This window comes from Callorhinus ursinus, unplaced genomic scaffold, assembly GCF_003265705.2.
Source record: "Callorhinus ursinus isolate GAN/ISIS: 27379988/994484 unplaced genomic scaffold, GSC_fseal_2.0 scaffold5, whole genome shotgun sequence".
NCBI lineage: Eukaryota > Metazoa > Chordata > Mammalia > Carnivora > Otariidae > Callorhinus > Callorhinus ursinus.
The window spans coordinates 69,961,893-69,986,122 of NW_027397067.1; the positions used below are offsets into that span (position 1 = coordinate 69,961,893).

Below are 24,230 nucleotides of genomic sequence, written 5' to 3' on the forward strand. Positions count from 1 at the left end.
GGTGGAGAGCTGACCTATAGCCACACATCCCTTCTCAGAGCTCCACATATTAGCATTTCAAAAGCACTTTCCTATACATTCTTCTGTTGAATATTCCAGAGTCCCAAAGTTTGGTTATTAGCATCACCATTTTACATATAAGGAAATAGAGTTTTGGAAATACAGGATGCAGGATGAGCAATAATTAGGCAGTCAGTGAAAATGAAGACCAGAGCTCAGGCAAGAGAGATGTTGGCTGCTGGGCCAGTCTACCCCTCTCATGAGGTCCAAAGAGGAGAGATGCCTCATTTGAGGTCAGCACAGAGGCAGAGTATGGACTGGACCTAGGTCTCTTGACTACTAGTACACTGCTTTTCATGCCTCTCACCCATCATTCAAAACATGTCCAGGATGCTGCCTCCTCTGGAAGCCTCCCCAACCCCTCCATAGTCCAGAAAAGTTAAGCATTTCTGTAACACTGAAGCATCCCCCAAGCTCTTATTGTTATTTCTGTTATACTCTATTGACATGTTTTTCCAACTATGCAATGAGGGCTGGGAGTCTTCTGTCAATGCATCCCATTATCTTCCGTGATGCTTAGGAATTGCGGTGCTTAACAAATGTGGTCTAATCGATGATTCAATGAATTCATCAGTGAACAGACTAGGTCAGACAGATCTCATGGAAGGAGAGGAAGGTGGGTTCAACTAGTCAGAGTCAGAGGGGCAGAGAAGAGAGCAAGAGCATTCCTAATGGAGACCACTTCAGGAGCAAAGACCTGAGGCCAGATGGGGATCCTTATATTGGTGACCTGGGAGAGGGGAGGGCTGCAGGAGTTTGCATTTTAGGGAGCAGTTTGAAATAAGGCTGAAGATGGAAGCAGAAAGCCAAGACCTTGTTCCTTTGGGTCCCAGATTTGTTAGATAACACTGAATTTTTCCTCTTGCATTTGGGGCTGCTACTCATTAAGCCTTCCTCTTTGACCTGGAAGTTGCCATGCTGATTCATGCTTCAGTCACTTCCAGTCTGGATTTTTCTCCAAAGTACCGTTCTAGAAACCCCCACTACCCCCAAAGCAGACACTTCAGCTGTCATTAGATGCTTATTAAGGGAGTGAGTCAGGGTGGTGGCTTAAGACACAATTTCCACCCCACTCCATGTACCCTTCCTCTCATATTCCTGCCTTGCTATTTAGAGCCCTCAAACTCACAAGGCTTCGTGGGGGAGTGGAAAGAACATGAGTCCTGTGCTTCCAGACCTCCCGGCAAATCTGTTCTGCAGTTCAGTTGTGATGTGACCTTGGACAGAGTGCTTATCCACTTTAGGCTTCAGATTCCTCAACATAATGCAGGGTTGTTATGAGGATTGAGTGGGGTCAAGCCTAAAGGGCTTTGCATAGGATTTGGGGTACAGTGGGTATGCGGGAAGTGCCAAAAGTGCCTGTAGTTTGAAGTTCATATGCCCTGATTCTCCCCACTTCAGGATGGAGACGACAGAGCCCTTTTGATTTTGGGTCTCCAGCAGGATCCTGGGAAACCGTTCCCTCTTTCCTTCCTGGTTGGCAGTTATACATCATCCTTGCAAAATTCCTTTCTGTGGTTCTCTGGGGTGGGAGGGACCCAGCTCAACTGCTCTGGAAACAGGAACCATTCACAGCTTCCTGGTCAGCTGCCAGACCCCGTACCACAAGGCCACAAGAACTGGTTTCTGCTTTATGGATTTCACTAGGTTGTCTGTCCCAACACAGAATTCAGGTCTTTCTTCATATCGACTCTGTGGTGAAATGAATAGGCACCAGAGCAAGGACACCATACCTGAACGTCCCTACTCAGAGTTGGTGGGAGTGCTTGTGGAATTTGCTCTTGTTTCCTGATATCTCGATGGGCTTTTGGACTCTGCTGAAGGACTCAGCCATCCAGCAGCCTTGGACTCTTGTGTGGAGTTCCTACTCTTCCGCTCTTTCCCCTGGTCCTCATTCCAACCATTCCCTCGGGCACAGATGCGCACTAGCGTTTTCCTGCCTCCGGCACATCCAGCTCACTCCCAGCCTGGGCAGGTACTCAGAGTATGTTTTCCTTTCACCAATATCCCCTGCCCACAGCATTCAAAACTGTCCTGTTTGGGGCCCCATCAATGCCCAACGATCCCCTTGCAACAGTGACTCACCAACAGTGAATACTGTTGGTAGGAGTTAATGGTATACATATGCCATCCTTCTCCGAAGGCAGAAAGAACCACTCTCACTCCCAAAAAATTAGCTCTAAGGGAGGGAGCTGAGGCACTGAAGTGAGAGTCATAAAACCACTCACAGGTTTTGTAATCTTGGGCAAATCACTGAACTTCTCTGAGCCACAAGCCTTCATATTTGAAAGGGTGGGGCTGATGCTAATTGCCTCATATCCCTCCTCCCTCCACTCCCCATTCACTGTGAGAATCAAATGAGATAATGTCTGTGAAAGTACTCTGTAAACCAGAAGCTGTTATTATGCGGAGCCGACCCATTATTATTAAGAACTGGTTTCCCTGATCCTTCCATCCAACCCCTGCACTGGCTTGAGGCTGAAGCTCTGCGGAGGGATACCTTTGGACCCAGAAACTAGAAAAATCCTGCTCTGCTTACCAAGAGAGTCTTCTGAATTGCTATGATTTAAACATGTGGAACCGGAGAAGGATAAAGGATTCTGACACCAAAGTCTTTCTTGCTTGGCTTTTTAATATCCTAACGGGAGCTACCATGTCAAGCTCCGTACAGAATCCAGAAAGAAAAATCCTGTTCATCCGGGTGCCCTGGGGTTGCTTTCAGTGTGGGTGCACTTGGCAGGTGTGGGCTCCTGAGGTTCCCACTCCAACCACTCTTGTGTCCCGCTGCCATTCTCTTCTCTCCCAGAAGCCCCTGCCTCCAGGCTTGCCCCCTTTAATCCATTCCTGTGCCCAGGGAGCTCTCTGAGTACCAGTCTCTTCCTATTACTCTTTGGCTTAAACCCTGCACTATGTGCCCACATTGCCCTCAAGGTAAAGTCTGATTGTTCTTAAGGGGCTCCTGTTGAGCTTCCGGGCCTCACCATGATCTCTCACCCCCTCCTGCTAACCTTCAAGTAGTTCTGCTCACCCAGGACCTTGTTCTCTGTTACTGACTCCTCTTTCTGTAGAGCTCAGCATAGATGCCACCATTTATGAAGTTTGCCCTGACTCCCCGCAGCGTGCTCCCATCACATCTTGCTTTTCTCCTCTAGAGTGGACTTTCCACCCGGAATTATCATCATGTATTAGGATCTGTCTCCTCCCAGAAGCTGGAAGCTCCGTTAGGCTGGGCATCACCACTGTCTTGCTCAACGCAGGATTGAGCCATGGAAGCTGGTCTACGGCCCAGTGATGGATGAATGGATGAATCTAATGTGTGAGTCTGTGTTTCAGACTTTGTCTCTGGGCGCTGGGGTGCTCAGAGGTCTTCATGGATAATTCCAGGTGGGCTAGTTTTAGAGAAGAACTAATGCATCACCAAAGGAAGTCTGAAAACCTTGATGTTTTTCTTCTAGACCTTTCTTTCAGCAGATGTTCCACACTGATTGAGCTTCATCTGTGCTGGGCACCGTGCTGAGCATTTTACGTGAGTCAGTGCCTTTAATGTTGACGAGCGTTCTCAGAAGCGAATGCAGTTATTATCCCCACTGCAATAGATGAGAGGCCTGTGGTTCAGAGAGGTTGAGTCACTAGCCCAAGGTCACCCAGCCAGCAAGTGAGCCCAAGTCTGGTTTCCTTTAAAACTCATGCTTTTCATCACTGTACCTGGATGTAAGGGTTTTGGTATCAGAAAGATCTGGGTCTGAATTCCCAGGACTTACGAGCTGTGCCCCATCCCTTATGAGGATGTTCTGCGAATTAAACAAGGTGATGTTTATAAAGCACCTGGTTTTCAGTAGGTTCCCACATTGAGCTTCCTACATGGTGGGGAACTCACCATTTCTTGAGGTAGGCTAATGAACAGGTCCTTTGACAGCTGGGTCTGTCCTTCAGCAGAGGGTCTACTTGCTCAGGACCATTGGAGAAGGTCTAGTCCTCATGCCACAGGCTCCTCCCCAGCCTTGAGGGCAGCTGTCCTGTTCCTACTCCTGCCTCTGGAGCCTCACTTCTCTAGAATGAGCCCCACTGCTTCTGTCCCTCCTTAAGTAATAGCTAAGATGAAGACACAGCAGCGCGGTTACTTACCGCAGCATTGCTCACACTTGGGAGACACTTGGGGAAGACGGTTAAGAGGTTCAAACGTCAGTTATCAAGTAAGTGTGTACGGCATAGGGAATATAGTCAATAATGTTGTAATAACGTTGTATGGTGACACGTGGTCACTGCACTTATCGTGGTGAGCACTGCATAATGTGTGGAATTGTCCAATCACCATGTTGCACACTGCAGCTAATACAGCATTGTATATCAACTATACCTCAATAATAAAACAAATTCGGGGTGCCCGGGTGGCTCAGTCAGTGAAGCATCTGACTCTTCACTTCAGCTCAGGTCATGATCTCAGGGTCCCGGGATCAAGCCCTGCATCCAGCTCCTCACTCTTCGGGGAGTCTGCTTGAGATTCTCTCTCTGCCGCTCCCCCTGCTTGTGCTCTCTCGCTCTCTCTCTCTCTAAAAATAAATAAATCTTCAAAAAATAATAAGACAAATTAAAAACATCTTAATGTAACCACTTAAATATTCGACAATATGGGATTAATGACGGGGATACAGCATGTCCATAGTCCAAATGAATAAATACTAAGTAGCCATCAAGAATGGCTAGATGAACAAACACTTATTGACCTGGGAAGATGGTTATGGTGTCTTGACAAGTGTAAAAGGCAAATGCAGAATGTAAAGCAAGAACCCCAATTTTGAACAATAGTATTCATATCTGTATGAAAGAAAATCTGAAAGTATGTAAGAGGGTAAAAGTGCTTATCTCTGGGTCATGAGGTTATGGGGGATTTTCTTCTTGTTCTAAATTTTCTGTTGAGGGAGGAAGTATAGCTTAGTGGTTATGAAAATGGCCTTCAGAATCAGGCAGACCTGGTGTTAGTCTATTTTCTGCCACTTGAGAGCTTTGTCATCTTAGTTTCATAATTTGTAAAATAACAAACAATGCCTCCGCTTATATTGTTGAAGAAATGATGGGACTGGTTATGTTTTTGGAATGTTGACTGTGTGCTAGGTACTCAGCTAAGCAACTGAGGTGCACATTCTCTGTTATGATCTCCGCTCTACAGATGAGGAAGCTGCTGCCTAGGGAGACTAAGAAACTGGCCTTGTTCCTACACAAAAGGGGGCCATGACTTTCCCCATTTTTGACACCTCGGTCCTTTCAAAGGTGCTGAAGTTTGCATCTGTCCTCCCGTCATCCCCATCTCCCTGCTGACTCATTCTGGACCCACTTTGACTAAAATCCCCAGACATTTTCATACTGGCCATTTCTCCTCTATCCTTTGCTTGTACTTTATTGCTCTCTCTCTTTTTTGTTTGTGGACTTGAGTGAACTTATTATGGAGCCGACAGGTGGATGAGAAGCCTGAGCATTCAAATCATACCATTAACTATGAGGAAGTCTAAGAATAAGCCTTGTAATTTGGTAGTGGGAAGTTGCTGATCACACCTACTACACACGGTTGAGCCCAGGGGGAGTAAAATGCATGAGCTTTGCATTTTCCTTTTCACCTCATCTGGAAAGAGCAACTTCTCCTGATGTGGGAGTGGGTAAGCGGAGAGGCCAGGACTGGTCTAGTGAGGATGTCATTGGCAGAGATCCTAGGAGACAGTGGTCATTGGAACGGAGTGGGGAGGAGCACACCTTTAAAAGTAGGAGCTTGGGTCCCTGGCAGATTTGAGTTCTGATTCCTGCTTTGTCACTCATCGCTGTGTGACCCTGAGCACGTGACTAACCTCTCTGAACTCCATTTTCTCATCCTCAAAATGTAGCTAGTGGTACTTATTTTGTGGAAGTTTTAAGAGTATCAAAATGAGATCATGCAAATGAAAGGCTCAACCAGTTTTGGGACCAGTTTTAATTAGCATCTTCTCTTCCCTGGGATCCCTCTCATGCCCTCCTGACTCATTGGTAAATGTTGGAGGATGGGGAGGATGGGAGAATCTGAGTACCTAGAGGCTCCGTGATTGGAGTGAGGAAATCACATAGCACTGATTTTTAGTGCTTCTGGGGAGAAAGAGAGCTCTTGAGGCCAAACTGGCCCCAACTCATCCTTTATCCTCATTTTGACAAATTTATTTTATCTTTTTAAATTTTATAATCAATATGTGTTTTTGGTGCAAAAACCCAAATTATTCGGAAGCATATGGAGGGAATAGTAAAAATTCCCTTTAGTTGCCCTGCAATCCCATTCACATCTCCAGAGATAACTGCAGTGAAAAGTGTCCTGTGTGTGCACCTTCCTAGACATTTTATTAGGGATTTGTAACATATTCAGACATGGACTTCCTTGCCAGTGCTACAGATGTTTTGTGACTTGAATGTTCATGAAGCTTTCAGGAGAAAAATAAAATGCTGGTGAAAGAGAGCAGAAGGATGGGTTTGTTTGTTGTTTCTCCATTCCAGAGCTTTTCTTTTTTTTCTTTTTTTATTTTATTATGTTATGTTGATCACCATACAGTACATCATTAGTTTTTGATGTGGTGTTCCACGATCCATTGTTTTCATATAACACCCAGTGCTCCATGCAGTACATGCCCTCCTTAATACCCATCACCGGGCTAACCAATCCCCCCTCCCATACCATAGCTTTTCTGCCCAGGGTGAATACTGAAGAACCTAAATGCTTTACTCAGTTTGGAAATGGCCGGGAAGCCTCTTGACATTCTAGATTTCCACATGGCCAAAGCTTTGCTGTAGTCCTTGGGCTGCTGCTTTGGAGGACAGTCTATCTCCTGACAGACTTGGTCCCTTTGGCTCGAATGATCCTTCCTCTTCCAAGAGGAAATGGGACAGACCCAGGCAGAAACAAGTGTCTGGATGACAAATTGCATGAGTCAAAGTACTTGTGAAAATGACCAACATTATTTTAAAACATATGCCAACCCCAGAGGAGGAAGGAAGTTGCTTCTGCTTTCTTTTCTCTTTTGAGAGTGGGTGGAAGTCCTTCAGAGATGGTGTTGGATCCCGTACTTTGAAATGGTTCCTATTTAAGGGGTAATGTTGGCATCCATGCTCCTTTCGGCTCCTCAGTTTTATAGAATGTTCTTAGTTGGGGTCAGTCCAAACACTCTTGGGAATGTTGCAGTACCACAAAAGCTACATGGGTTTTCACTTTATAGGTTCTTCCCTACTCCCCTGTCATAGGCCACGTGTTATGCAATGTGATTCTAACTAAAGTCAGGAGCACCGTGCCTTATACTTAGTAGGCATCTCATGGCTATACACTGATTTACTCCCAGTGTTTGTATTCTACTGACCATCCGCTTGTTCATTTGCTCATCAATCAACATGGTTTCTGGTGATGCTATTTGCTAGGCTGGACACAAAGGAGAAAGTGACCAGTTGTCTGTAGAGCTACAGCAGGGACAGTCTTTCAGCAGAGTTGAGATTTGTGAAGAGTTTCAAAAGAGGAGATTTCCAGGCAAATGTGGTGGAAAGGCATTTCATGGAGGGGAAGCAGTGTTGACCAATGTAGGCGATGCAGGATAAGGGGGGCAAGTTTGTGGGGGTTGAAAGTCATGGCCCAGCCCAGCGCAAGTTGTCCTCCATAGACAAAATCCCAACTATCGTTAGAGAAGGATCTCCTCTCACTCTATAAAAGTTGAATTCCCTTGAACCGCTGATTTACTCAACAAAGATTTATTCAACAGCTACTGCTTGCTTTGCACTGTGCTGTGTGCTAGGAATGAAATGCTGACAATTTTCTTTTGGCAATTTTCCGAAAGGCCCAGTAAACAGTGTTAAAGTTTAACTTGGAAGTGATCGTTACTCTCCTCAGCCCATGACAAAGCATCTTTCGATGTAAGAGGCATCTACTGCAAGGATAGTGTTATTCTTTATGTTTTGGCCAATGCAAGAGAGAATTTGACCCACTCTTTTACTACCTTCTCCAAATACAAAGCCAGACATGAATGTGATTCATTGTTTTATCTATTGACGATACGTCAATATGATCAAACCCTGTCTTGCAGTGGATCATGTATGAAGTCATAATCATGGCTCTGAATGCTATCACTTGGCTCAGCCATGAGGGAGACAATAAGTTTCATGCCGTGAGGGAGACAATAAGTTTCATCAGACCATTGAAGAGGGACAAGGTGGCTGATGTCCAGACTACTACATTCTGATGCCTTCGTAAATAAAACGTCTGTGTCACACAGTCAGTCCACAATCAAAACAATAATGGGACCTGCCCTGATATCAGTGTTCCTGCCCTCAACCCCTCCCACTTCCACCTCCTCCAGCCGAGCTCCAGAGATTAAAGGGCAATAAGCTCAATTCTGAGCACCCTGCCTTTGATCTCACTCACCTTGGCTAAGTGGTCTCTTACCCACCTGTCAGTCTTCCAAAAAGGCACACTTAACCTCATTCTAGAATCTTCTTTGCCACTTTAAGTGTCTGTTTGGTAGACAAAACGGCAAACCCAGAAGGACAATCAGGAATTAAGGGCAACAGTGGTTTGGGATTATTTCAGCTAATTGCTGTCCTGTGTGAAAGATTGCATCATCTGTGACAGCTGGCCTGAGTAATCATCACTTTTAGAAGCAAGTTTTCCTCCTCGGCACAGTAGGGACTTTCAAAGCCAGTATATCCTACAGAACAGTAAGTCTGAAAAGGGATTGCTGACACTTTGTTGGCTTTTGTGAAAATTAAATGGGATGAAGCTGTCAAGTTTTTAGCTTACAGTAAACATTTGATTTAAGTGTTTTTTTGTTTTTTTTTCTAGAACCTGTGTATCCCTGATCCTCACACACAGCATCCTATACTCTACTCCATTATTCTCCATGGTGGAAGGCACATTACTGGTGATGTCTTCCTTTCTTTTATCCTGAATTTGGAGGTGGAGAGGGAGTGATGTGATTTGTATTTGGTTACCCAGATTGCTCTGCCAACCATTAGTTCTTTGCTGGCCGGGACACTGAGCTCTGGAACATGATGCAGGTCTAAGTGGGCTTTCTGTGTATGCTGAGTTATAGCCTCATTTATACTAGAGTGACAATGATTGCTACTTTGACTAAGTCAAGGTGGGAAGAGTCACTGGGCAGCGGGCAGAATAGGGAAATCAGATGACCATGTATATCTCTCTTAGAGTTCTTTGGAAATATGTGATTAGAGCAGGTTCGGTTTTTTTTCCTGCCTTCAAACTGCCAAGTAGGAACCCAGAAAAGGAGGAAGTTACTTCACATTCTTGCTTTCTTCTGCAGGCAGAAAAATCCACCAGCTTGTTCCCAAGGGCTCATTTTCCATGTGGGCTTGGCTCATCAGAGTGTATTGTGAGCCAGTACAAAGACCTTGAGGGAGGAATGCTGTCCAGAGCTCACCTTTTGTATCCCTGCTTTGCTTTATGTGATATTGTGCCACCTTCCTGCTTACCCCAGCCTGGGCTCTGCTTCTGCTCTCATGATGGGTGTGTTTATAGTGGATGCAGCATGCTGGGCCACACAGGGAAGCTGCGGGGGGTGTCCAAGTTCACATGTCCTGCATTCCAGGCGAATGTTTTTGACATTGAGCAATGGAATGACTCTGCCAGGTTTAGGTCTGTCCGATTGGAATGCAACTGAAAAGGAAAGTCCCGGAGTGATTCAAATACTCTCCTCCCCACAACCCCTGCTTGTTTTTTTATTCCTTTTTAATTTTCCAATGACCAGCTCAGCCCAGCACTCCTACAGACCCTCAGCACTTGTTGGTGCTGATAAGTGCAACTTCCCAACAGATAGGAATGCAAATCAGAATATTTTGTTGAGTCATATGTACTCTGAGGCTCTTTCCCAAATATTGCCTCAGACCCATAATTGGCAGCTCCCAGGACTCTGCTGGATGATACTGAATGTCCAGGAAAAGCTCAGTTCATTTCTCGAAAAAATGTACTCTCACTCTCTCCATCTGCCTGGTTGTAATATCCTGTTCTTGAGAAAGCTGAACCCCTGGAGGGAGCAGAGGCACAACCAGTTTTGCAGATAAGTTTGAAAAATATGACTATTGGCCTTTCCCACCCACTCTGGTCTCTTAGCAACAGGACAGCTGATGGTATCCACCAGGGGAAAAAAAGCACCGAACATGTGGGGGAGCCTGTCTGAATTCTTGCCTGCAGTCTGATTTATTTAAACCTTCCTGCATTCTTGGGAATGAAGATCCAGAAGTCACGTCATGCGAGCATTCCCCTGCCCTTCTTATGACCTCTACGAATGAGCAGATAGGGGAAAATCTCAGAATGAGGTGGACAGTCTTCCTCTGCCAGAATCTGCCTTATCTGAGACATTTCCTTCGATTCGGGGAGTAACCATTTGAAAATTTGGGCACATTTATCGAGAGAGGCAGGTGGGGGTGGGGTGCTGGAAAGAGCCCAGGGCTGGGGTGTCTGATGCCCCTGGTTCTAAGGGTGACTGTCTCTCCTTCCCCGTTGGACCCTGGCCATGAAACCCCTGGTGCACTCACCTCCACCCTGTGTTGGCTTTCTCATCTGCAAAGTAAGGAGACTGAATGGAATGTTCTCTAAGGTACCTTTCAGCTCTGAGTGTGTGTATGTGCGCGCGTGCGCACGCATTTGAAGAAAATTTATATTATATCATGTATCCATCTAATTCTCTCTCTTGAACTCGGGAGTTATTCAGTCAAGAACAAGAATTTTGAGGCCAGGCCTGTGTTCTTAACCACTACCCTATACTACTGGGATATGTACACAGAGGTGCCACGCAGTTGGTATTCTGTGTTCTTTCTGGCATCTTTATACCTACATCTGTTAATCTATGGGAAGATGCACAGTAGTAAGGCTTTAATACTCAGGGAGATCTGAGTCCATATTCTTTCTCTTCCTCTTACCAGTTATGTGACCTCAGCATTCTCAACTGTGAAATGGGAATAACAAATCCTATGTGATCAGGTTGCTCTGGGGATTAGGCAAAATGATGTGTCTAAAACACCTGATACAGTCTAAAACCCCTGCTACATAGTATGTGCTCAATAAAAAGGGGAGCAGGGTTGAGGTATTGATTGATTATAGGTTCTCTGATGGGAGGGACTTGCCTGAATTATCACTGAACCCCAACACATTTCATGACACCCAGAAGACAATTGTGTTTGCTGAGTCAAACAGATGTAAGACTCACACACGTACACACACACACACACACACACACACACACACACACACACCCCAAATGGCGAATTTAATGATTCATGTTGTTGGAACTTCTTAGTAGGGTTCTGCATTTAAGACCACTAAATCACAGCTAAGATAACCGATGGGATTTGGCTGTGGTTGGCTGTTTCTTACACAACTTGAATGCTCTTCAATTACTTTCAAAATATGAACAGTTGTTTTTCAAAGCATTTTTTCCTTTTTTTGGAGAGATAATTGGGAAGTTGTTCCTCTCTCCGTCTCTGACTCTGGTTCTTTTTGTGTCTCTCTCCTTTTTGTTGAGGACATAATACAGAGTAGGCTCTGGGCCAGGTGTCTTACATTCATTATTTAAGCTATCCTCAGAGCAACTCTCTCGGAGAGGTTTTGTTATTCCCATTTCACAATGGAGGATCTTGAGGTTCAAAAAGTGTGAGTCATCCAAGAACATTGTTAGGACCCCAGCTGTTAATTGAGAGAACAAGAATTTGAACTCAGATCCCTCTGGCTATTAGAAAGGGAGAGGGACTGGAGGAGAGACCAATTCATTGTTTGTCTTGATTACTGAACCCACTTCTTTGGGGGGAAAAAGCCACCTGCTCCATCTACTCCCTTATTAATATTAGGGAACTCTGGGAACTTACTGTGTTCCTGGCTCTGCTAAGTCCATTAGATATGATCTTGTTTAGTGCCATTGACAACCCTACAGGGTAGATACTAATTATTAGACCTGTATATCAGAAGAAGTCATTATTGAGGTGTAGATAGAATAAGTAATAAGCCCAAGTGACCCAGGCTACAATTGGCACAACTGGGAAATTAACCTTAGCTAGTCTGGCTCCAGAGTAAACTCTTCTCATGAGCTAATCTACTAATTTTATTAGTGTCCATGAGGGCACATGATCTCCATTACTCCTGGGAGCATTATTATGGCTTATCTGTAACTTCACTTCTGCTCTTTTTGGTGGTGTCCATCACCCGTTTCTCCTTGTCCCTGAGAGCAAACAGTGAGCACTAAGGGTACAGAAGCTATTGAACAATAGGCCAATAGAATTTCAACACTGAAAGACTTCTTCGGTCTTCAGGAGTCATCTCGTCCAGTGGGTTCTAACTATGGGGCATGCCCTGTTTAGTGGGTTGTAAAAACAACTTCCTAGCTCATGATCAATATTCCAAAAGTGAAGTGAGTAGAATAGCAAACATAGAGTATATTGCACTCAGGGAGAAAGTTGTTTCAGTTACGTGTGTGTGTGTGTGTGTGTGTGTGTGTGTGTGTGTGTGTGTTCTGGGTCACTATGTAAAATGCATTTCTTATTGAGGGCCACGTTTGTCCAAGTTTGAAAAGCATTGGTTTCATTCAGTGATTTTCAAATTTTGTTCCATGGCATCCAGCAAGGCCTCAGATATCTTAGGGGAGATTGGGATGGGAGAAGTTGGGTAGGAAGAGCTCCAGGAATGTCCCCTCTTCTGGCCAAAGTAGGCTCATGTTTATCTGGTTCTTGTGTTAGATTTTTATATGATATTTCATCATTTAAAAAAAGAGACACGACCAAAAAAAAGAGTCGAAGAGCTACTGATTTACCTCATTGGGTTTGTGTTGCATTGAGTGTTGATTCACTCTTGTGTGACTTCATATGTTAAGCAGGGGGCAGCTGTGTACCCAGTACCGTGATGCTGCCATAGAGTATCCTGCAGTGTTGGCCAGTGTGATCATCGCTGTCCTTAAACAGTTGTTATAACCAACCTGATAACAACCTGCTGCTTACACCAGATACAGTAAGGAAATACATGAAGATGTTCAGAATTTGGCAACTTCTTTTACAAGATATACAAAGAATTGTTACAAGCAGGCATATGGAAGGATCAAAGGTGGCTGAAGCAAGGGAGTTGAAATGGAATATGAGGGATCGTACCTTGGTTCAGATCAACAGCATAAATATGAATGCAGTATGCATTTGCTTGATAACGGTTCATGGCTTGGTGTCTGAGGTTGTTAAATGACTTCTAACTCTGCGAGTCAACAGTGTGGCAGAGGCCAAGACCTAAGGTAAGCCTGCCTTCGTGCAATGCATTCATGGACAGAGGATATAGAGTACCTCTGTCAGGGAGATTGCAAACATGGCCAAAGCATTTTACAGCTTTTTCCATGGGAGGCTAGGGTCTATTTCCCTGCTTCTTGATTTTGAATTGACCCTGTGATTGGCTTGGGCCAACAGAATGTAGCAGAAGTGATGTTGTACCATTTTGAACCTACTCCTCAAGCATGTAGGCTCCATTCTTGAACTCTTGATACAGACATGCAAACAGGTCCCCATTAACCTCTTGGTGGAAGGTAGACAATGGAGAGAGACCCCAGGTATCATAGCCAAGGCCATCCTAGACCAACCAACCTCTAGCTGATCTGCCAGCTGATAGCAGACACTTGAGCAAACACAGAAGAGCGCAACCATGCCCAGCCCAGCCCAGAATAACTGTCTAGCTGACCCAAAGAATTAGGAGCTAACTTTTGGAGTGTTTTATTAGGCATCAAATCCTAACAGATGCACGCACTATCCTGCACTGGCAAATCCACAGTGGAAGGCAATACCATGATTGCATCTGCCAAAAATATTAGCTAGAAATGTTAATAAACTAGAATGTGTTTCAGGGCACAGTGAGGATTAGGGTTCTAAGAACCTGCTGGATAAGAAGTTAAGGAAGCTTAATCTGGAAAGTAAGGATGTTTATAGGAACATGAGCTCTACCTTTTGAGATTTGACATTAGTGGGAGAAGTGGGATGAACTCTTTATAACTTCTGTGGTCAATTGAATAATTGGCTGTAACTTATCCCATTGCATCTCTTCTTGCCACATCCTTATGGTGAGCAGAGTATACTCCTCTCTTGAGTACTCTCTTTGACCTTAGGCTTGGACATGTGACTTGATTTGGCCAATGAAATGGAGGCAGAAGTTACTTACTGTCTGTGGCAGACTCACTCTCCTATACTTCTGCCATCACCATGATAACCGCATGTCCCAGTTGGCCCACTGGTCCCAGAGGAGAATAAGAGACTTGTGGAGCAGAACCCCCCCCCCAGCAAGCAACAGAGCTTTTCCAGCCAGCCCATATTTCATGAGTGAGAAATTAATGCTTATTGTTATATGCTCCTAGGGTTTTACTATTGATTCAGACCTGGTAATCATTGACCAAAACACTTCTGAAATTAAAATTAAGATAGAAGAATAGCTGCATCAAGGAAGCAGGCTTGTTTAAGGAGGAGTCTCTTTGGCAAGGAAAAGAACTGTTCTAAAGTAGAACACATGGAGAAGTTAGGCGTTCCCTATCCATGAAATAGTCAATCATCAGGAAGCTGTAGATGGTGTTCTTAGAATGAGGATCAGACTTTCATTTCAGAGTGACTGAGACACTCAGCAATCTGGGGAGTGGTGAGCAGATCATTTCAGTTGTGTTTTGGCACAAGGGGGAGGATGAGCATGGAGGAGTAAGCATGCGTGTGCAGGGAAGGTGTTGATTAAGAGGGACAAACGCTGTGGGAGCTGTGAATGCCCACTGAAGTGTTGACCTTTGTTTCAAACCTGTGCGCTCTTGTTCTTCAACCTGGAACCTCCCCCTCTTTCCTCTACGTTCCACTCATTTCTGAAGTGCCAGGTTAAGGCTGGTTCTCTCTATGGGAAGTTTACCTGAACTTTCCAGCCTCCCGGGACCCGCCCATCTCTGGATTCTTCTTGGCTGTCTCATCGTTCTCCTTGACTTTTTCCAGGTGGAGACCGATGTTTTCTATGTGCTCACATAGTGCTTCCTTAAAGGAAGGAACTTATTGCTCTGTAATGTGGTCTTGTCTCTCTCTTTAAAGCTGAAAGCTGGTTGAAGGTAAGGAGCATGTCTCATTCACCTTGGTACCCCCTCTATCTACCACAGTGCCTGGTACAGCTTGAGCCTCAGTAAATATTTCTTGAATGAATGGATGTGGATTTCTTTCATCCTTTTGGTGCAACTTGTAAACTCCTAAAGGGCAGCTGGTGCTTACATTCCCATAGTGCTCCAAGGCCTGTGCATTTATTCAATGAACAAATATTTAATGAATGAGTCCAACCCTGGCTTACAAAACCTTACGTCACCTGGCTCCTGCCATGTCTATGACATCATCTCGTGTAACTTCCCGTCGCTGACCTGCTCAAACTATACTGGCTTTTCTCATTTCTGTGAACCTGTAAAACTCATTCCCATCTCAAGGCTTTTGCAGTCCCTCTGGCTGAAATCACTTTCCCTTGATCTTCTACAGATTCCTCCTTCTTGTCATTCAGATCTCAGGTCACCTCCTTTGAGAATACTGAGGGGCCAGTTCATGGGCACTGCCTTTCTCCGTCGTATCTTCTGATCTCAGTTCTCTGCCTGACCGTCATGACTTTTTGATAATTATCTTTCCTCTCTCCCTCTCTTTCTTTCTTCCATTCTTCTTTTATCAGCACGCTTATTTATTGATGGGTTGTCTTTCTCAACTAACATCTAAGCTCATGACAACAGGTATCTTTTTGGTTTTACTCACAGCTGTATCCCTCATGTTTGATGAATAGGTATGAGTGAATGCACGCACGCACGCACGCACGCATGCACGAATGAATGAATGAACGAATGCATGAATGAATATGCGTCCCACACTCAGCTCTGTACTGTGAGTACAGTGGAGGAGAAAACAGACAAGGATCTTGCCTTCAAGTGTTTTATAATTTTTGCGGAATGAATGATCACTGTATACCTGCTAGAGCAGAAATACTAAAACCAAAGCGATAAACAACAAACACGAAATAGAACAGATTGGAGTGTATGTAGTTCAATTCATGTCCTTAAGCCTCAGCTTCTTTCTGTGAAATGAGGGTAAGAATACCTCGTTTGTAGGTTTGCTGGGAAGGTTAAGTGGGATGATGACGAGGCCCCCTTCCACATCATGCCTGGCAGGCGGCCGCTGTTCTGAGAAAGGTCTCCTCTCCCCCGCCCCCAGGCCCATCTCCCCTCAGACGAGTGCCATCGAGCATACTAAGGAAGCTCATATTGGTCTCCCCATCTGATCCACTCCAGAGAACCAAACTCCGATTCCGAGTCTGGCTCCTGGTTTTAAATCCATTCGTGAAAATGTTCCTATCACAGGTTCTTCCAGAGTGTTAACAGTGGAGGTGGAGTGATCTTGGTTCATTTGTGCACCATGAGCTTTGATTCTTTTGAAGCCACCGTGTGACCAGGAGTTCTGCTGAGCTGCTGTTTTTGCACCATGTGGTGGGGGGGCTACGTGATAATTGGCTGCAAACCACAGCAAAAGCACGAAGAGTCAGGGAATGCTGTAGACAGGGTGGGTCTTCGGCGGAGCGACAGTTGATAACCACTGGTGTTGCCAGAACGTCATCGATGGAGGGTCAGACTTTTGTTTCAATCATTGCTGGATTGGAAAAATAAAATAAAAACAACCAAGAACCAAGCAGTCATTTGCATGCTAGCTGCTAGCAGCCAGTTCCTGAATAGCACCGTTCTGTTCTAGGCCCTTACACAGGTCTTGTTCAGTACTAACATCCAAAAACAACTGTGGTAGTGAATGACCAGGGCTATGCTCAGGTCTCACGATGGTGCTTTCTGGACACTGGGTAGCTGAGTGTCTAGGGAGCCAGATCCCACAGAAGCCCTGGAGAAGGGGGCAAGTTGGGCCAGCGGAGGGGCAAGGGCAAGGACAATTACACAACACAGCTCCCAGAGTTAACTCATATCTGTGTCTAATCTGTTTGCCCCTCCCCGCTCCACCTACACAGATGTGCCCTTTAAATATTTATTTGCCCACCTTTGCCGTGTGTGGTAGACTTTGTCTCAAAAGTCAGCTTGATCCCTTTTGAAGGTGTTTACTAATTAGATCAGGCTGGGCAGTTAGGCAACTGCAGATAAATTTATCCTGTGTAAGGTGGTTCCTGGGCAGGAGACCCCTAGACAGCCTCAGGGAGGTCAGCTGCAGCTCCCAGCTTCCTCTGTTTATTGGAGGAAGTCCTAATGATCGCCCAATTAAGCTGAATGGCACAGCCCCTGTTTCTGCCATTAGCCCCTGACATAAGTCTAAGGCCCACATCAGAGGGGCTGGAGCCAAAAGGCTAAATGCTCTTAGCAAGCACGATTATGGATCAGTTGCGTGCCGGGCTCACTTTGACATAATCCACGTGAAATTCTTGCTCCGTGACATAGCATCTGGGCCGGAGGTATTGACTCGAATCAGAGCTTGGCTTGAAAGGGAGACTGTTGCAGCAGTAATTCCAGTTCAATAGACCCGCAGGTCACTGCCCTCAAATATTTAAAAATAATATTTGCTTCAGGAGAATCTGGGCACGTGCATGAGTGTATGCACGTGGGCATGTGTGTACATGTTTGGGTGTATAGATCCAGCTGAAAGAGCTTCTAGAAGAGGCGAAGCATAAAGTGAGGAGGAGAACTTTATTATACTGGGTCTGAAGGCCGCCTCAGTCCATGGTCAGGCTCATCGGATCCCCTTCAGCCACCTTGGCCATTGTCACTGTTCTGATAGGCAGGGAAGAGAGAGACAGCTGATGAGGACACAGGGAATATCTGTCTTAGGTCTCAGAGGATCCCCTTAGAGACTTTTGCTTCAAGGGTCTTTGCTTGTTCCAAAGTTAAGGCCAAGTGCTCCCCACTTCATGGAGCCCCCTGGAAGAGCCCGAGAGCATGCTGGGAGTGATGCCTGCCAGCCTGTGACCAAGCTGTAGGTGTCCATGGGCTTTGCCTGTCACAGCACTCCTCTCCCCAACAGAGCCAAGAGCGCCCCTCCCTGTTTCTATGAACCCTGTTCACATGTCGGCCATGCTCCATAATTAAGACGGTTCATATGTTTACCACGGGACTGGGAGTACATCGGCCTTGTAACCCACTACCACGATCTAGACCTCAGCCTTGTAAACGACTACCACGATCCACACGTGTATCAAATGACCAAAAAACACATCTCACAGGGAGATCTGAGTTTCCTCTCAATATGACTAAAGAATGCAGCCTCTCTCAATAAAGTGGAGAACAAGTCGCCCAAAGTTAGCGTTGGACGAAGAGCCTGAGGGTGGCAGAGTGTCAGAGGACAAGCCAGCCATGTCAGCATCCATCTGTCCCTGGGAGATTTGACTTTCCATCTGGGGAGGATGGCTTTCTTTTTAATCCTTCTGCCACTGTCACGCTGGCCTCCAGTGTTAATTGCTTCCTGATTTAACAGTTTGGCCCTACCAAGGATAAGCCCCCTTCCTGTGTTTCCGTCATTTGGGAGTAGATCTTAGCAGTTAGAACTTCTAGGGTCAAACCACCTGAATCTGAGTCCCATCCCCCCCACGAACAAGCTGTGTGACCTTGGGAGGGCGGCTACTCATCTCTCTGTAGCTCCTCCTTGGCTTCCTCAACAGTAAAGTGGGAGCGAATCAGTACTTTTGGAGGTTGTCGTGAGGAATTAATGAGAGTCGAGGCAGAGGCCTGAAGAGTGTCTGGCTTAGTATAAATGCTCAGGATTGTTAGCTCTTTCTTCCTGCAACACGAAAATGTTCCTTTCCATCTCGCGCAGCTATGGGGAAGGAGGGGGATTGGAAATAATGGATATTAAGTGCCTGGCCCCCAAATGGTGGTTATTGCAATCATTATTATTGGCTCCCCAGAACAGATCAAAATGTAGAAAAGATTTTAAAACTTCTTAAGGGATTGCACAAAGAAAATGACCCAGAATTCAGCTTTGACCTTGACATCTCCTCCCTTGACTAGTTCACTCTGAAGGATTATGGATCTTATAGACTTTCAAGGAGATTACCAGGGAACAAAAGATCCAAGAAGGAAATCTCTTTTTTTTAATGCTTAATTGCTAAGATACACACCCTTATTCCTGAGGGACTGACCACAGCAGGGATTTTCCACTTTGGAAAAGACCTTCTCCCTTATCCTCAGGGCTTCACCTTTGTCTAACTTTATTTTTTAATTTTTTTAATTTGTAAAATAATTTTAGAGATTTTATTTATTTATTTGACACAGAGAGAGAGCACGTGCACAAGCAGGGGGAGCGGCGGGCAGAGGGAGAAGCAGGGTCCCGGCTGAGCAGGGAGCCCAAAGTGGGGCTCGATCCCAGGACGCTGAGATCATGACCTGAGCCCAAGGCAGATGCTTAACCGACTGAGCCACCCAGGAGCCACTGCCTAACTTTAGAAATGCCAAATTTTAAGGCAATACCACCACCATAGTAGCGATTATACACCAAGCCATCCCCATACCACCATGCCACAGGCTTTTATTATATTTGTAATATATATATTTGTGAATATATGACCATGTTAATATATTCTATTCTTTTAATGTTCTGTTTTTCAACAAAAATGTAATACTACTTCCAACTACTGTCTTTTGATCTTTTCTTTACTTAATATATCATAAATTTCCTGCCAGATTAATGAAATGATTTTTATACGATTTTGAATGATTCTACCATAATGATCTTAACAAAAGCCCTATTTGTAGACATATAAATTGTTTCTAACGTTTCCTCATTATAAACAACATGTGATGAGCATCCTTATACTTTTACAGTTTTATACCTAATTGTCAGCCTAGAATACATCACTAGTGGTGGCATCTCTGGCTTAAAAGGCATGCACTTTTTGAGGCATTTGATAAATTCTGCCCAGTTGTCCCTTAAAAGGCTTTACCAAGGTGTTCCCAAAATAATCGATGACAGTGTTTTCCAACTTCTTTTTTTAAACTTCTTGGCATGTGTAAGAAAGGATAATTTAGGGACGCATAAACAAGGGCAGAGGGCAAAGAGAAGAATATGCTGGAAGCCAACCTCCCTGGGGGCTTGAGCTACCCACAGGGCTGAAGGGAACAATGTCCCTGCATGACCTTCACCCCTTCACCCCTTCACCCACGTGTGCTGGTGAGCTGCTCCGTAATATGGGGTAGCTCCTGTCTATAGGGGTTTTCATATATCCCAGTAACCCTGGATTCTGGTTTCCGAAAGGAGCCATTTTTCTTAGGGAGCAAGGCTAGGCGGCGGTGTTGGCAGGGGACCAGAGAAAAGGCAGAAGGTGGCCCAGGTGAAGAGGTATCACCTTGTGAGCCTTCAGTGGGGTGTCATTGGCTGTTGTGGCTTAAAACTCAAACACATTTTTCAGGTGACAATCTCTAAGAAGTCGCTAGTTACGTTGGAGGCTAACTCTGGATCATTCCTCCTTTGTCAGCGGAACTCAGTGAGTCTGAATGAATCATAATGAAGAAGCATAACTTGTTGGGGCTTCCCAAGACACAGAAAGGAATCTGGCCAACCTTTCTGTTGAAGCTTTATGAGAGAGGTGAGCACAACCGCTGATCTTTATGAAGGCAACTGTGGCTTGGAGCCTTTGTGCTCCACTGTGCCTTGTAAAGCTTTTATGGTACCTCTGTCATCCCCTTGGTAGGTCCCGTGTCATGAAGAAGGATGCTGAGCATGAGGAATATGCCATCTATGACTTCTTCCAGGTTTCTGATCCTTCCAGGGAGGGGATCTCAGCACTTTCTGGCTCTTGTCAAGAAACCAAATTGCTGAAACCAAGCGACTTGTTCCCAGTGGTAAGATCTTGTTTGGTTAGAAGGGTGTAGCTTTATGTAACTCTGGGGCTTACTGGCTTGGGGGAGAGCTCCCTGGCATCTGCTGGAATTTGTACGTGATGATGCAGGGAGCGAAATGGGGAAGGCAGGCATTTACTGACCTAACACAGACTTGTTAAAAAATGCCAAGTACATATATGCCATCTCTCTGCATTAAAAAGAAAATATATACTGTCAGGAGAGAAAATGGATTATGATTCACTGCTCATCCTTTTAGGTAAACATATGAGCGTTCCTACGGCAAAGAGAAAAGTTGAGCGTAGGTTCATGCAGCCTCACCACGTATTTCCCCAGCCGTCTACCAGTGGGACTTCTTAGGTTTGTATTTTTCTCTATATTTTTCTTTCTGTTTTCTCCTTTCTCCTTCTGCCATATGGGATCATAGAAAACAACAATAACAAACAAAAAACTAACAGGACTTACATCCAGATTACTTGGAGTCAAGTCGCTGTGAGGTGTTGGGCTTCTCTGTCTCACTTTTCCCATCTGCAAATTGGACATAAGACCTGCTGTTCTGTGCTTGTGCATTCACCACAGGTACGTTGAATATCAATGAACCAGTCGGCAGAAAGATGAAACATTGGCTCCAAAACTTAACATGTGTGAGTTTTTATGTTTTTACTTTCTGTTTTAAAATTTTTTCTCCTTTTTCTCTCTTGACTTATCTCTGGACTTCCAGAGATACGCACAAGCATCTTTGGTTCCACTGGTAGATTTATGGAGTCTTGAATTATTTGGAGGTTAGTAGATTGTTTCCCTCTGTTCTTGGTGCAAACTACCAATCAGAAAATAGTGCTGGAATAGGAATAATTTTCTTTTCCTTTTATGATGTCTTTTTCATTGTCTCTAAGCTTTCTGTGGCTTTTCTATTTCTATCTGTATCATGCAGACTGCTAAGTGGGATAGGCTCCTAATCGGTGTCCTTGATTTGTTCTCTCTTCTTGCTGGCCCATCCTATACATAGTGTTCAGTCATTCACTCACTTAGCAAACATGTATCGAATATCTGTTAGCTTCCAAGAACTCTGGTGGGTGCTGGACATGTGCCTAACTAGTTCAAATACCTCCCTCAGATTCCCATTGCTTTCGATGTAAATATTAAGCCCCTTAAGCTAGAAATTCAAAATACATGCATATATCTGTTTCAAACTTTTTTTTTTTTTAAGAATTTATTTATTTATTTGACAGAGAAAGACACAGCGGGAGAGGGAACACAAGCAGGGGGAGTGGGAGAGGGAGAAGCAGGCCTCCCGCCGAGCAGGGAGCCCGATGCCGGGCTCGATCCCAGCACCCTGGGATCACGACCTGAGCTGAAGGCAGACGCTTAAAGTCTGGGCCTCCCAGGCGCCCCTCAACCTGCTTTTTAATCCCCTTCTCTCTCACTACATTATCAACTCTCCACTCTAGGCTGGGCTAATCTCACCGTCTCTCTGCCTTTGCAGATGTCATTCCCCCTTCTAAGTATATACTGCCTTGTCTCTGTTTTATTCGTCCATAACCTAATGTTCAGTGGTGTGCTAACAAAAGTTAATTCTTTTGTGAAATTCTTCTGACTATCCCCCCTTGGGACCCTTGTCACTTAATATCTGAGGCCATATAATTCAAACTGCTGCATAGCTTTTCTAGCATATAGGGAAACAGTAAGATTTCAAGGTTACTTGTTCTTGCATCCTCCATAGGACCTAACATCACAGTGTTCTGCTCAACAAACACTTGCCTGTTAGTTGTTTGAGCCATAGGATAAAATGTAAAAACTGGAAATAAATGTACTGTTAGAATTATCCTAGTAGCTGATTGCTTCCCTCTCATTTTGGGGGATGACTTCAGATGCCAACTTGGTTCAAACTCTTATCAACAGTGTCCGCTCCAACCTGGTTACCATCGATTCTTCATCCTTCTTCCGTCAAAGTCCTCTTGCTAAGGAAATGCAGGGTTAGCTGGTCTTGCCAGGAGATCATAGTATCAGGTGGGAGAAAGAGCTGGTGCTTTGCTTAGATGTCTAGATCTGAGTTATAATTCTAACTGCAAGCTGAGCAACACCGGGAAAGTTATCTTGCCTCTCTGAGCCTCAGGTCCCTTTTCTGTGAAATAGAATACAGAAAACCCCTTGCAGGGGCAGTTGTGAAATTTAAATGTGATGACGTGTGTATATAGCACTCATTATCTTGCTCAATTCATACTAGGTGCTTATTAAATTCTAGATGTGATTGATATTTACTATAGATGCTAAAGTGGTCCACATCTTCTTTGCCAGAACCACTGGATTTATAAGGCTGCATCCAATCCCGTGTGTGGTGGGCTCTCATAGACTTTCATTTTGGGGGCGGGCTATATCCAACCTCCTCCATTTGCTGGTACAGACTCTCTTTTTTTGGAGTCTTGTTGAAGAGTAGTGGCCTCCACCTACCACAGACGTCAGAGAGTTTAGGCTGACCCCACATCCCCAGGCTGCCAGAGCTGAGCAAATATCCAGGGCTTGGCCTGGGACAGTGTGAGGCAGAAATAAAGTGATAGTCATGCTGAGATCTTTGTAAAGCGAGACTGAGGTGGTGATAATCACCACATGGTGCTGTGAGTATTTTTCACGATGGCAGTGATAATAGAATCAATAGCGAGAATATTAGGAAGGACTGGGTGGCTTTGGGGGTTTGGTTATTAATGGCTGGTAACTGTGCATTGATTGGCACTGGGGGGCTGGGGGGGATTACCGTTTTTCTTAATCAAGTAGTGACCTCTTCTGGAGAACGAAAGAGGCAAGCAGAGCCTCAGCACTAGGGGACCCTTACACATCTGCACCAAGACAAGCAACGAGAGAGTGGATGGTCCCCAGGGGAGAAACTCTCAGGGTAGATGTTTGCCCTGAGCAACCAAATGGAAAACAAAAACAAATGAACTGAAACTGAAAATCATTTGCTCAGGAGCCCTCCCTGAGAGAGCTATCATAGACAGAGCTGCTGAAACTTTGGGGACCCAGTCTTTGCCTTGTGGTGAGGCTCCTGGTCATGCAAGCTACCCAGATCCAGGGATCCAAGACCAACCTTTAGGGGGAATGGATCAAAAAAGGTCCCGATGGGAAGTGTATTTTTGTGTATTCCTAACTGGAGGAGAAAAGAAAGACTACTTCAGATGCATAAAGCAAGGTGAAAAGTGACGTCTAATAGAATAAGTGGCTTTTGCTCAGTGATCCCTCTTTAGGGGCGGGAAAGGGGCAAGCTCTTCTTATAGTCTTGCCAATTGGACTAGGGGTAAGAAAAACCAGAAGAATTTTTGTTGTTGTTGTTGTTGTTTTTCTCCGCCAAAC

At 44.9% G+C, this 24,230-nt stretch overlaps 1 long non-coding RNA gene across 6 annotated transcripts in view; it reads left to right on the forward strand.

Annotated features, from left to right (window-relative positions):
- Nucleotides 1–24,230, forward strand: part of LOC112823393 (uncharacterized) — a 379,174-nt gene that overhangs the window by 298,455 nt on the left and 56,489 nt on the right. For 2 of the 6 annotated variants that reach the window (XR_012378345.1, XR_012378348.1), the window contains exons 10-11: nt 20,459–20,635; nt 20,741–20,891. The exons of 2 other annotated variants lie outside the window; for them this stretch is intronic. This is a non-coding gene — a long non-coding RNA (uncharacterized lncRNA). Of the gene's footprint in view, nt 1–20,458; nt 20,636–20,740; nt 20,892–21,147; nt 21,249–21,315; nt 21,462–24,230 lie in introns of those variants that run through there. 2 more of the 6 variants (XR_012378344.1, XR_012378349.1) reach the window with 2 other exon arrangements.